The sequence below is a fragment of the Ambystoma mexicanum genome, chromosome 6p (assembly GCF_040938575.1).
Source record: "Ambystoma mexicanum isolate Mex_15411 chromosome 6p, UKY_AmexF1_1, whole genome shotgun sequence".
NCBI lineage: Eukaryota > Metazoa > Chordata > Amphibia > Caudata > Ambystomatidae > Ambystoma > Ambystoma mexicanum.
The window spans coordinates 668,157,703-668,171,728 of record NC_090935.1 but is presented as its reverse complement, the minus strand read 5'-3'; the positions used below and the strand labels follow the sequence as shown (position 1 = coordinate 668,171,728).

Here is a 14,026-nt window from a genome sequence, read left to right as displayed (position 1 = left end):
ATAGGAGGCGGGCTGGAAGCTTTACACCAAAACACTGCCCTACCGAAGTGGACATCTCTGCCCCGTGCCAAATCCAGACTATAGTGCTTATACAAGGTCTTCAGTGGGGCCCATGTAGCAGCCTGACAAATGTCTCTTTCAGGTACACCCTTCTGCAAGCCTGATGAGGCAGCCACACCCCTGGTAGAGGGAGCACAGAGACCCAGTGGAACTTCCTTGTCTACCCACTCATAGCATTCGAAATGCACAGAACGATCCATCAAGAGATCGTCCGCTTAGTCACTGCTCAACCCAACCTGGATTGTGAAAATGCAATATACAGCTGGTCATCCCGCTGGAAAGAAGCTATCCTGGCCAGATAACGCCCTCTTGTGGTCCAGCTAATGTACTCTCCCCTCTTCCTTGGACGGGGCAAGGGGCATAAAGAAAACAAGTAGCTCCACCATCTTGGAAATATGAAGTTCCGACACTACTTGTGGAAGGAACTTGTGTCGGACTTTCAAAGAAACGTTCTCCTTAAAAAATGTATGAAATGGTGGTTTACACAAGAGTGCCTTAAATTGACTCACGTGTCTAGCTGATGTGATGGCCACGAAAAACGCTCTTTTCAGCATCAATAGACTGATGGATACTAACTGTAAAGGCTCAAGAGGAGCCACCAGTAAGAAGGTCCTGAAGTCAAGGAAGGCAAGTTAAGGTCCCAAACAGTGTTGGGGAAAACATATTTACAAAACCCTTCAAAAACTGGACCCCGATTCAAATGGAGAAAATAAAATCCTGCTCAGGTGATCACTTGAACAATGTTAAGCCCTTTATCATGCCTACTTTAATCCCAGCCTGAAGAGGGATATGAAAAATTAACACTAAGTTTGGGCATGACAAAGTCTGCACATCTGTCGTTACACGATGCTTCAAATCTTCTCCATCTGTATGCAGAGATAGACCTGAAAGAGGGTCTGCATGCAGCCGACAGTATCTCTAAAACCTCATCCTTCAGGTGCCAACCTTCATACCTCAACCTCCCAAGAGCCAGACATGTAGGTTGAGAGATGCTGGGTTCAGATGAAACACCCTTTCTTCTGACTGGGACAAGAGGTCTGGCATCTGAGGAAGAGGTAGGCAAACGGTTAACTCCAGACGGTCTGGGTACCACGTCCCTCTTGCCCAATTCAGGGTGATTCAGATCAGGCAAGCCTGGAACCTCCTCAACCTCTGGGGAATTCACAGGATGACTGGGAGCGGAGGGAACGCATAGTGAATCTCAAAGACCCACTCCACTAAGAAAACACCCACCAATGACCCCATCGGTCTAGGAAATTTCCTAGAGCAGAACTCTTTGCAATTTGCATGGTCCTTTTTCACATAGAGGTCCACTGACAGGGTTAACCAAAAGGGGTGAGGTCCAAAATGACCTCTGGGCAGATATCTCACTCATGGGAGATCATGCTCGGCCTGCTCAGTGTATCTGCCAACTCAATCTCTTCCCCTGCTAAATGAGCCGCATGGATTGCAATCTTGTTCTCCAGCAGCCAGAAGCAAAGCCACATGGCCTCCCTGCTCAAGGGCACTAACCACACACATCCTTGCTTATTGAGGAAGTGCAGAAGTGCATAGTTACTGTGATGTCTGTCAAAATGAGGACATTGTTTTGCCAGAGGGAAGGCACGGAAGCTGCCAGGGTTAGCCAGTCCGCTTGCAGCTCCAGCAGACTATGTCAAAGGCACTCCACGTAGGAGAAGTGTCTGTGACCACTTTAGCCTCCTGCCGAGGTGCCCTGAAAGGTTCCCCTGCTATCGTGTTCTCCTGTTCACTCCCACAAGCGGTCATTCGCCACAGCCTCGAAATTAGGAGGAAATCTGTCATGTCATCAGAATATTGTGAGCACTGACTCCGGAGAAGCCATTGAAGTGAGCTCATTCGAAGCCTGGCCTCTGTCATCAAGAAAATTCAGGAGGCCATGAGGCAGAAGAGGCAGAGAAAGGCTGATGCTGGTGGACTGCTGGAGTTCCTCATGGAGGAAAATCCTTCCCAGCCCAAGTGTCCAGGACTGCTCCGATGAACTGGAGCCTCTGTACTGGTGTTATGTGCAAATCTGCATATTTAGGGAGAAGGCCAGGCTGTGCAGCAGCGAGCAAGTGTCCTCAAGATGAAGAATACGGGTTTCCTGATGTGAGCCACCACCACTGCCATCAGCTTGGTGAACACCCTGGGAGCAAAGGTCCTGCCAAAAGGGAGCACTCTGAACTGGTAATGACGATGCCTGATAACAAATCTCAGAACATTTCTGTGCTTCCAATGGATCGACACATGAAAGTAGGCGTCCTGAAACTTTAAAGACGACAAATACTGGATTGCAGAACCGGGAGAATCTCTTGCAGCATTAACACCCTGAACTTGTCCTTCCTCAGGAACTTATTTAAGGCAATGAGGTCCAAGATGGGATGGAGTCCCCCCCGAGTTCCCTTCTTGGACAACAGGAAGTAGCGAGAATACCAACCCGTACCTCCCTCCCAGGCTATCACCTCCTCCACTTTTTCCCTGAGCAGCACGGATTGTATTACTTCTTTTGAGGGAGAGGACATGGGCTCTCTAGGGGCTTACTGAGAAATGGCAGGCAATAGCCCTGTTACAATAAACAGAGAACCCAGACATTGGCGGTAATCTCCTTACACCTGTTGCAGTACCCAAAAACTCTTCCTCCAACTTGAGAAGCATGGGGTGAGAGCTCAAAGAGGTTTCGACGATGCTGGTGCGCCAACATCGAGGCTGAAAAAATTGGCCTTTTGCTGCCACCTTTTATGTCCTTGATAATCTTGGAATAACTACACTCCTCTCATAAAGGGGGTTGTAGAATCGAAAACCCCTGCCCCTCGAACTGAAGCAAAAAGATTGTTTGGAAGGTTGTTGGACCACCATTAATCGCAATTTCACTGCAATCTTAGACTCCTTAAATCTTTACAGATATTTGTCGGTCCTTGGTCCAAAAAGTTGCTCTCCATCGAAAGCCATGTTGGGGAGCTTTGACTGCACATCTGGTATGAAGCTTTCTGGCAGTCAATGTTACCAATGAACTCCTGATGCAAGTCTGGAGGCCTTTCCATGTAGTCCCCTTTCTTTCATTTACAATCTCTATTCCTAATTTGCCCTTCCGGGAGATGGGTAGCTGCCTCCAGAATGCCCTTCTAGAGAACATGGACTACTTTGCAAAAGCGCAAGAAATATTGATTGCCTTCAGCGCCATGCGCCTGGACGCAAAGATCTTTCATGCGAGTGCGCATGTTTACTTGGACTCCCTATCCATGGGAGATTCAACATTGAGGGACTCGAGTTAACGGTTGTGGCCTGGACCACCAGCCCTTTGGTGTTCAAATGTGTGGAGTGGAAAGGCCCATCAACTCTGCCCAGTTTCTATGTTTTCTTAAGTTCACTGTCAACTGCCAGTGTCGAGCACTGATGGTGCCATAGCATCACGACCGGATATGCTATGGCACCGTTAAAGGGAAGGTCGGGGCCCCACTGTGATTGTGGCCCTTTGCCCGAAATATCATTATGGTTGTACTGTTGTCAAGATATTGACAGGGCGGTGACCACTTCCTAGACAGCCTTCTTATACTGAGCATTTAGGTACACGTATGGTGTAGCTTGCTGTAGTTCGATAACGGGTGAAGCGTCTAGCCAACTCATGTCATGCAGGCCCACTCCATGAGCAACGCTTTGTCAGACAAAGTCTGGTTTGCGATCAAGCTCCACATTCATCAAAGACTCCATGCAGAAGAGGATAGGATACCCTTTGTCATCAAACATAGCATGGAGTTGGAGAAGTCCATGCAGGAACCAAGGACGTAGCCCCAGTCCTGCATCAGGGCTGACATTGAAAGGGAAATCACGGCTTGTGTGCTCGGTGCCTTTGTTGTGGGCGGTGCCAAAGCCAGCATCTTTTCTTTTTGGAAGGTCAGAACACAAGGTTATATGACCCTTCTTTGACTTCTACGTGCCTGTGACTTTGACACGGTCATCGATGGCTAGCGCCATTGGCGTCGAGGCCAAAGATGTACCTCTGCGCCTTCTAAAATCACTAGCATTTGCTACTTGAACTCTTTACATTACTCTCTAGGTGCCCCCTTGGAGGGTTAAGATTTACTCCTTCCTTCCCAAGAGTTGAGTCGCGCCTATGCCTGCACTTCTTTTTCTTCTTGTGGGAAGATGACAAAGAATGATGAGACTCTACAAGAGTGAGACCTCTTCTTTGATCTCCTATGATGCCTGCCTTCCCTTTCATCTTTCTTCCTAGAGTTGGGCCTCTCAGAATCCACTCCCAAGGCCGACCTAGAAGGCGACTTAGAAGGGGGCCTTCTGAGTGCCAGTCTGGACAAGCGCTTCCTGAAGCCTCCCGGTTCATACAATGAGAGGAGATGCACTGATTCATATCATGTTCCAGCCTTGACAACAGACACAAATGTTCTGTGGGTCCGTGATGGACATTTTAGAGCTGCAGTCTCGGCGGTGCCCGATTCCTGAATGCTTGAGCCCCGACATACTGACGTTGAAAGAAATCTTGTTATAACGAGCCATGTACCAAATAGCATGCTGAGCGTGCGAGGAAAAAGGAATGGGGCATATTTCATGGTATATGTATGACCACCGACGTCACGCCCAGAACTGAGGAGCGGCACGGTGGAGGCATGAAGGAGTCGAGAAGATGACGCTGAGCCACACTGTGCACCCTATTGATTTTTTCCGAGCAGCTGACACGGAGGGAATGATCTATCAAGATGCGAAATCTGTTGGAGAATGAGATCCATTGGTAGGTGTCCTGGAGGTCTAGAGATAGAAGCCAGTCCTGCCACAAATTCGTTGAGGCCAGAGCATAGAAAAAAAGTGACAGCAAACCCCTTTTTTTCCAATTTCCCCTTTTTAGTTATTGAAACACAGACATCATGGACAAAGTGCAATGCATGTGCAAAGCCAATCACTGGGCCTCATTATATGTTTGCCGGTTCGGTAGCAACGGCGCCGGTAAAATGCTGGCACCGTTACTACCGGAACGGCAAACTACGAGTTGTGCTCGTGGGTGCCTTTCAGCCCGCCAGGTCTGACTAACTCGTTGGATCTGGTAATTTCACGAGTTTGGCGGCAGCCGTGCCGGTTCTACCACCAAACTCGTAATGAGGCCCACTGTGTTTTTAATTTTGCAGATACACTGGCATTGCACATGTGCAGCAACACGGATGTGCTCTCATTGCATATGTGATGCCAGAACAAACATTGATTTTGTGACAGGGTCAGAGACCACCTGACCCTGTCAAGTGGGGATGGAGACCACTCTTAGCCTGGGGTGGGAGGCCTACGAGAGGGATTTCCAGAGCCAGTTCTGCCCCAAAGGTGGGTTGTGGGAGTCGGGAGGGCTTTAGTTCCTGCCCCGTCTTCATATGACTGCATGTATGAAATGAATACCACTGTCCCATAACTGCACTGCCCAATTTTGGCCTGTTTGTTCCATAAAACATCCAATACCAGCAGTCCCAGTGGAAGAACAGCCAGCGATCTACTTGATCCAAAGAGAGATAAAGAAGAGCTGATGTGACACGGAGCATACCATGCAGCAGCCTCTACAACACTCCCAGAGCAGCCTCCTGCCCTGTCAGCACCTCCGATAAGGGCTCCATGGCAAAGTGCAGCTTCTGCAGAAGTAGCTCCAGACTGTGTTCACCTGTAGGGAGCCTGTAGCACAGCTGTCAACCAGCAGCGTCTGATAAGGTAAGCGAAGTCCGGGCAGAGAACTGTCCCACCATTCTTATTACCCAACAGCTTGAAGTCTGATATGCGTAGCCCATGGTTGTATGGTAAACTCATCTCGCATTTAGCAAGATTGTGTTAGTCAGCCATATCTCGCATCTAGGCATTCCGTCTTAGCCATATCTCACATTTAGGCATTCTGTGTTCGTCAGCCATATCTCGCATTTAGCCAGATTGTGTTAGTCAGCCACATCTTGCATTTAGCCAGATTGTGTAAGTCAGCCATGCCTGGCATTAAGGCATATTGTATTATAAAGCCATAGCTCACATTTGGGCATTCTGTGTTACCCATATCTCACATTTAGGCATTCTGTGTTAGTCAGCCATATCTCGCATTTAGCCAGATTGTTTTAGTCATCCATATCTCGCATTTAGGCATATTGTATTAGTCAGCCATATCTCGCATTTAGGCATTCAGGCACATTGTTTTGGTATCCATAATTTGCATTAGGTCAATTATCCATTGTCCACTGTTGTGTCACCATTGTAGGCCCTTTCTCACCTATCCAGGTGTCCCAAATCTAGGTGCTACTGTATTTGCTGTCGTGCCTCCATTTTGGGAGCTTTCTCCCTCTTTCTGGTTGTCCAAAATCTAGGTGTTACTGCATTTAATGTTGTGCCCCCATTTTAGCACTTTTCTCCCTCTATCCAAAAGTCACACTACCTGCTGTACCTCCTCAGAGGTATTCTTCCTTCCCCAGGGGTTTAACCTCTCTCCCTGGCTATTCAACCAATATCTGGTTCTCCTTGTCCACCGCATTGCCGCTCTCTGCCCCAACTTTCAGTGCTATGCGGACGACACTCAGCTCATTTTCAGGCTTCCTTTGGCCACCTCTTCTCCGTCCCTTATCACTGACTGTTTGTCTGCTTTCCAGGAGTGGTGTGCCACCAACAACCTCTGCCTTAGATTCTCCTCACCGGCACACCCACTCCCTCCTTTCCTGGAACTCTCTTGCCGGACTCTCTTGGCCCTCTTCCTGCTCCCACCTGCAAGGCCAAATACCTCGTGGTCATCTTCGACTCCACACTCTCTTTCTCTCCTCACATCTCTGATGTTTCTATGAAGTTACACTACCGGCTGCACCTCCTCAGAGGTATTCTTCCTTTACTCTCCTTCCTCCAGAAGTTCACTGTCTCCAGAGCTCTGGGTCTCTCTAGACTGGACTATTGCAACGGCCTCTTTCTAAATCTGCCTGCTTCTACTCTCTGCCCTCTGCAACTCATCCAGAACAGGACTGCGAGACTTGTCCTTGGCCTCAAGCCCAGGGATCTATCTCTCCAGGACTGAAGTCTCTGCACTGGCTTCCAGTGGCTGCAAGGATTAAGTTCAAAACACTCTGCATCGTCCACAAGGCCTTCTGGGGCCTGGGATCTTAATACCTTCAACTCTCTCTTACTAAATGTCTTCTTCTCAAGCTCTTCGCTCATCCGCCTCCAACTCCCTCAGGGTCAGTCGCTTCTCCAAGAAACGAGTTGGTGGTAGATCTCTCTCTTCGGCTGGGGCCTCCCTCTGCAACAGCCTCCCTGAAACTTTAGGAGAACCACCTTCGGTTCCGGAAACACCTTAAAACCTTCCTCTTTGCTTCTGCTTTCTCTCCCCCTTTCCCCTGCTGAATTCCTGGCTGATACCAAGACTGCACTGGTTACCTGGCCCCTTCTGACCTCGACCCCAAGCCCTGCCAGTTGCTTGCCTGCACTGCCTCCCTGGCAACCCCTGCACCTGGGGACTGTTTTCTGTATCCCTACAGTCCCCCGGCCAGCACTTATTTCAGCACTCACCCTGCACTTGCCACCTGCTGGCCGCTCTTTTATTTATCTTGTTTATTTATTATCCCATGTACTGCACTTTCCCCTCCCCCTGCCCTCGCACTTTTCCTTTTCCCCCTCCCTTGCACTTGCGCAATCTGAATGACACCTGGCCTAGTAAGATCGTTGTCTGTCTTTCCTCTGTTCCCCCTCACTTGCCCCGTCGCGCCTTGAAACACCTGTGTATAGGAGTGTTATAAATGCCATATCATATCATAATTGTAAGCGTTACTGCATTTACTGTTGTGCCCCCATTGTAGGTGCTTTCTCCCTCTATCCAGGTCGCCAGGTACCTCTACTCAAAACAGCTACACTTTTGATGCTGCATCTAATCTAGCTGTTTATACTAGCCGCTGTTACCTCTAATCTTCAAAAACACTAACCCTCTGCCAGCTCATCCCTTGCGCCCACTTTGGAAAACACTCCCGACACCTCTCTTGACACGTCCCGGTCTCTCGCCTCCACAGCTACAAACCCAGGGACCACCACACAACAGCCTCAGCCTATCTCTCACAGAAGGGAAGGCTCTCCTCAGCCCAACTGGCTCTCTTGTCCTCCTGCACCCTCCAAACAGACATCCTCCCTCACACAAACTTTTCACCTGTCCCACACTCTCTCCACAACCAAGCTAGAGGAATCCTGGGGGTGCTGCGACAGCTTACAGCCAACCCCTCCCATATCCAGGCCTACCCCCCCACCAAATCCGGTGCTACCTCAACCTCCCTCACCCTGACCACACCTCCCTCGGCAAGCATTGCCCACCTACCTACCTTCACTTCCATCACACCGACACCTCCAAAAGGCCTATCCCGGCCAGCCCCTACCCTACCCTGAGCTTGGCGGGTCTTGCCCTTTGCCAAACCATCACCTTGACCCCCTTCCCTGCAGACCCCCACCCTCTTGCACACTCCTTCAGCACCCAAATGCACAAAGATCAGAGGTAGACGGTGCCCCTGGCCCACAACTCTGCATGCCTCACCTGCCCTGCCCCTCTCAAACCACCTCGCCTCTCCTAGCCCCACTAACACGTCCCCTCTGTCACCTCTGCCTCCCACCTTGAAGACAGAATCCCCACATCCCCCTCCTTCAACCCTCATCCTCTCCCCTGTGCACCAATCCACAACACCACATAGCCAGACAACTCTGAATGACCCACCACCTCTCACCACCATGCCTCAAAACCCTCCAAGCCTTTTGCTAACAACCAAAACGCCCATCCAATGCCACTACAGTCGAAAACCTGCCACTGCCCGCCTTCTGTTCCAAGTCCCTGATCACCCACGACCCTCTACACACCAATTTCAGTATACCCCCCCACACCACCTCTGGCTGTCCTACTACACTGCCCGACCCTCTCCGCACCACCAACACCAACCTACCGGTGATCGCGACCATCCGAGTCATGCCAACCCCTTGACACCTGGGAGAACACCGCCCCCACTACCGCTTACAAAGTCACCTGCCTTCTCTTCAATGCCCGCTCCATAGCGAAGAACAAACACAGCATCTATTACTTCCTAATCTCAGAAAACCCCAATCTTATCTCCATCACGGAAACCTGGTTCTCGGATGACCTCAAGCCTATTGCTCACGAAGCATTCCCACTTGACTACTACTCAACAACAGACCTTCTAGAGGAAGCGGATTAGCCATTATCCAGAAACTTCACGTCTCTATTACCTCACAGTTAAATGGTTTTGTGGAATCTACCAATCTCCTAGACCCTGCGCAATCAGGTTTCTGCCTGGGCCACGAAAAAGATACCACACTAATCTCTAACTGGGATGACCTCAAAGTCACAGCAGACTCAGAAGGATGCACATAACTTATTCTTCTTGACCTCTCTGCAGCGTTTGACACCATTAACCACATGATGATCCTTGACAGACTGCACTACTTAGGATTACGAGATTCAGCACTAACCTGGATTGCCTCATTCCTCACTAATAGACAGGAAATCACCGATCTGCCCCATTTTCTCTCCTCTGCACACACAGAAAACACTGGAGTACCCCAAGGCACCTGCCTCTCTCCCCTTCTCTTCAACCTTTACATGACCCCCCCCCTTCCAAGGATCATCCGCTCACACAACCTCACCTGCTATAACTATGCAGATGGCACACAAATCATCTTGAGAATGCCTAAATCGACCACCTACCCTCGCTTTCACCCAGCAGCATGTCTCACAGACATTGACGGCTGGATGATGACTAACCATCTCCTTCTGAACCTAGGTAAAATGGATATCATGATATGCAGCACAACTGCTCTATTCCCCAACCGACTCCCTGGCCACCCTCACTCGGCCTCCCCCCACCGACCACCACCACTGTCAAAAACCTTGGCTGCAAATGGACTTGGACCTAACTGTCTCACCACATCAACAATGCATCCAAATCCTGTAATTTCCACCTTAGGCTCATGAAACGTTTCTTCCCTTACCTTACCTACTTCAACAGACTGGCTGCAATTATGTCCATTACCATGTCCAGACTTGACTATGTGGACTGCTTCTACCTGGGTGAACCGGCTTACCAGCTGAACCAACTCCAAAGAGTACAAAACTCGACTGCTTCTCACATTGGGATGAAGGGACCACATCTCACCTGCTCTCCGCACCCTACACTAGCTCCCAATTGGACGCAGGGCCACCTTCAAATTGATATCTATTACCCACTGAGCGGTGCACGAAGCAGGGCCCAAATTCCTACGAGAAAAGATTACACCTTACCACCCAACTCGCACCCTAAGGTCAAGCACTGCCCTCCTCCTAGTGGTCCCCTCATCCAATTCGACCAGGATCGGAAGGGCTGCCTACACAACCCTGGTGTCAACTTTGTGAAACTTACTGCCTCCCCGCATTAGACACAGCAAAGAATACATGGCTTTCCGGAAGGCACTCAAAACATGGCTCTTGACTAAAGAATAGTTCTATGTCATAATAACAAATCTAAAAATAACATTTTTTTAGTGAATTTAAAATAACAAAACAATATCGATTTTTTTTTAAATTTATTTAGGGCTCCTGTTTCCCTAGCGTTACTACCCCACCCCAAGCACCCCCCTGTTTGATCCCTTATCCCAGCCCCCATATATACCTTTACCCAAAAATTTGATATTTTTTCTTTATTAAAAATGTGTTACAAAAGTGATATCACTGTATACCGCAGTGAATCACTCGACTTACCACCGCGACCAACAACTGGCGTGGTACCCCGCTCAATGCGGACCCCCTCATAGACTTTCAGGCCAGATGACATCTACCCTATTACCAGAAGCCTTTGCCCAGACTTGAAACCCGAATCGTAGTGACACTCAATAATATGGACCGACTGTGCAAAACACGTAAGCCAAGCACTAACAACACTCACAAGCTTGATGAAGGCCATGAAATTATGCACTACACAATCAGTCCAAGGCAGATGCCTGCTAGTCCTGCTCATCTGGAACTCCAAGAGTATAATTATATACCTGTGGGACGTCTAGCACTTTGCTATTCACTCATTTTGCTAATCACACCTACAAGTGAATGTAGCAGAAATACCTACCGGGAATCAATCTAGCAGAACTACCAACCCAAACACTAATAAAGCGTATGAACTTGATTGTTGCCCTGCAAATATGGATTATGCTATCAGTCCAGGAAATGCCCTTGCTTGCTAATCCTATAGATCTGGAAATCCCTGAACAGTACGATATACCAAAGAATGTTCTAGCACTGATTCTTTGCTAATCTCAAGTATCTGAGAATGTTTTAGTAGAACTACCTATCGGGGAATCCATTTGGAAGAAATACTGAACGAGGACGTCGCTAGCACCTATAAAGTAACCACATGAGTTTTGGGACAGATCTGTGTGTCACCACCCGTCAGTCCATTTGACCAAACAAGACAAAGGAAGGACCTTAGCCTAACAGCCCGAATCCAAAGGAGGTACATCCCCCCTAGACAGGCACTGGAAGCTCAACAAGAACAAGGTCGCCCTGAAAAGCACACAGACACTCAAAGACACCACTATGCTTACTCTTTTCTCTACACACACAAACAACAGAATGCAGCTACATCCCTCGATTAATACGGCCTATATGAGCACATACTTGCACACCTCCATATTCACCTCCATAGTCTTTAGAATGCAGCTATACCCCTCAAAATCAACCTTGCTGCACACCTAGTCTCATTCTCAAACACCAGCGCTGCAAAAATGCAGATACCCAAATCCATTGGTCTTGCTGCACACATTCTTACTGATCTCACACAACCACTGCAACACACCTAGTAGTAGTATGCAGCAAAACACCACTTATTGCACATTGGCTGCACACATACTGAGTGCACCCAAACACGTTTTACTCTCCACTTACCTGGACTACGGTCCCAGAGTACGTTCAACCCATAGCGCTTTGGAATCAGACCAATGGTAAAAGGCACTATACAAACGCCCAATAACATAACATACGACTGCAATCAATAAGATGGTCTGTAGTTTCTGGTCGTTCTGGAAAACTGGGATTTCCTGGAACTAAAGGCTTGCCAGAGTTGCTGCAGGGTACCTAAAGACCGGGAAGTGTCAGTGTCAATTTTGATGGCTTGGAGAGTATTGTCAACTTTCTTCCCAAAGAGATCCTTGCCACTGGAAAGCATGTCCACAAACCTTGCTTGCACTTCCAGCCAGAAGTTTGTAGCCTTTAGCCAGCCCTTATATGGTGCAGAACCATACCATTAAGAATCTGTCGAAAACCGGTGTAAGCAATGTCCACTGCTACCGAGATGGTGAGATTCGGAAGTAGCCTCACCTTCACAAAGATGCTTAAAAGCGTCCTCCTTGTCGTCCAGCAAGAAATCTAGAATGGGCCCAGCTTGTACCACAGTTCTCTGTTGTAGCTAGACAGTATAACCAAGGAGTCAGCAACCTTAATGGTAGTGGCCGCTGTCGATATAATGCACTTTCTGAAAGCATCCAGTAGCCTCCCTTCCTTATCAGGTAGTGCACCAAACGAAGATGAATTGGCTGAACGTTTCTGAGCAGCCACAGAGAAAACAGAATCTGGGCTGGGCTGGGCTGGCAGACAATTAGGGGCGCTAAATGGAGTCTGTTATTTCTTTTCAGAACAGTCTTTTTTGGAGGAGCCGTGAAGGGGTTTTTCATCGTTAAGAGGCCATCCTTCCAGATGTCATTGTGCACAGAATTAGAAACAAAAGTTTTGCATGCTTGTTTCCTGCGCTGGTACAAGGCGGCCTCTTTTCTCTGTTCCTCACAGAGCAAACCAAACATTTTGCTGGCCTTGGACTTAACAGAATAGAATGTCACATTTTCGTCAGGCGGTACAACTCTGATAAGAGGATTGTCAGGTGCAGAATCTGCCAGAACGAGGTCCTACATTGAGAAGCATTGTCCTCAGACTCAGTCTCTAAGGGCTTTGTAGGGGGGCAAGGAGCCTATGCAGGTGCAGCCAGAGGAGCAGGTACATCCTGCCGAGTGGCTGGGACTATCGGTACCCTGGACTGTAATTCCAACATGCAGTGCAGACAAAATATCTGGTGACAGAAATTGTTCTTCTGGTTGACTGGGAGCAGGCATAGGTTGAGAGGCAACGTGCACATGAGGAACACGCACTGGCTGTATGATTGGAAATGGCTTCCTCATGTTAGGCATCTGAAAACACATTTCCAGGCCCACGAAATCAGTATCTATCACATGTTCTAAGATATATTCCGATGGGACCTGGTAAGAACCAGGACCATCAGAGGGAACACGACAGAGCTTTTTTAGTCATTGTTGTGGTTTATGTCTTGGTTGATCTGGACAAAGAAGTTGTTGACAGTAGTTCACAAGGCCATCAACTGAGTGGTGGACGAGAACATCAACCGAGCACCGTCGATGAAGAGAGCATTGACTGAGTCATTCTTTTCTTGGAAAAATGCATTGTGGACGCTGCGAGTGCCGAAGAAGTCTTCATAGACCCAGCCTGTTTATGTGAGGACTTGTGTATGTCGACTGTCTTGTCTGGGGCAGTCTAAGTGTGGGTGTTATACCTCTTCTTCAACCTTTTTTCACATGAGGCTTCCTTGTGTGATCTCAATGCTCCTAGGGTCTTCTGTGGCAGAGTGAAGCAGGGCTCTGAGCGGAAGCAGAATCTGAGATCACAGTCCCTTCATCAAACCAAGTCACTAACCTCCTGTGCCAGTCCCTCTGACGAGCCGACGTCCTGTTCTAGGTATATGCAGTATATACACTCAGTACGCTGGGCCTCCACGTAGATGTTTTTTAAGTGGCAGGTGGAACATGCCTTGAAAAGACTGCCTTCATGCATGAACCACATCTATGCCATTCAAAATTATATATTTTTCTGTGAAAAAACATCAGGGCCCACCCCCATTGGGACAACAGCCCACGAGTTCAGAGAAAAGGGAATGGATGCTTG

General features: G+C 48.6%; 1 protein-coding gene across 3 annotated transcripts in view; it reads right to left on the bottom strand.

Annotated features, from left to right (window-relative positions):
• Window positions 1-14,026, bottom strand: part of MSH3 (mutS homolog 3) — a 2,767,116-nt gene that overhangs the window by 114,412 nt on the left and 2,638,678 nt on the right. The gene's annotated exons all lie outside the window — the stretch shown is intronic.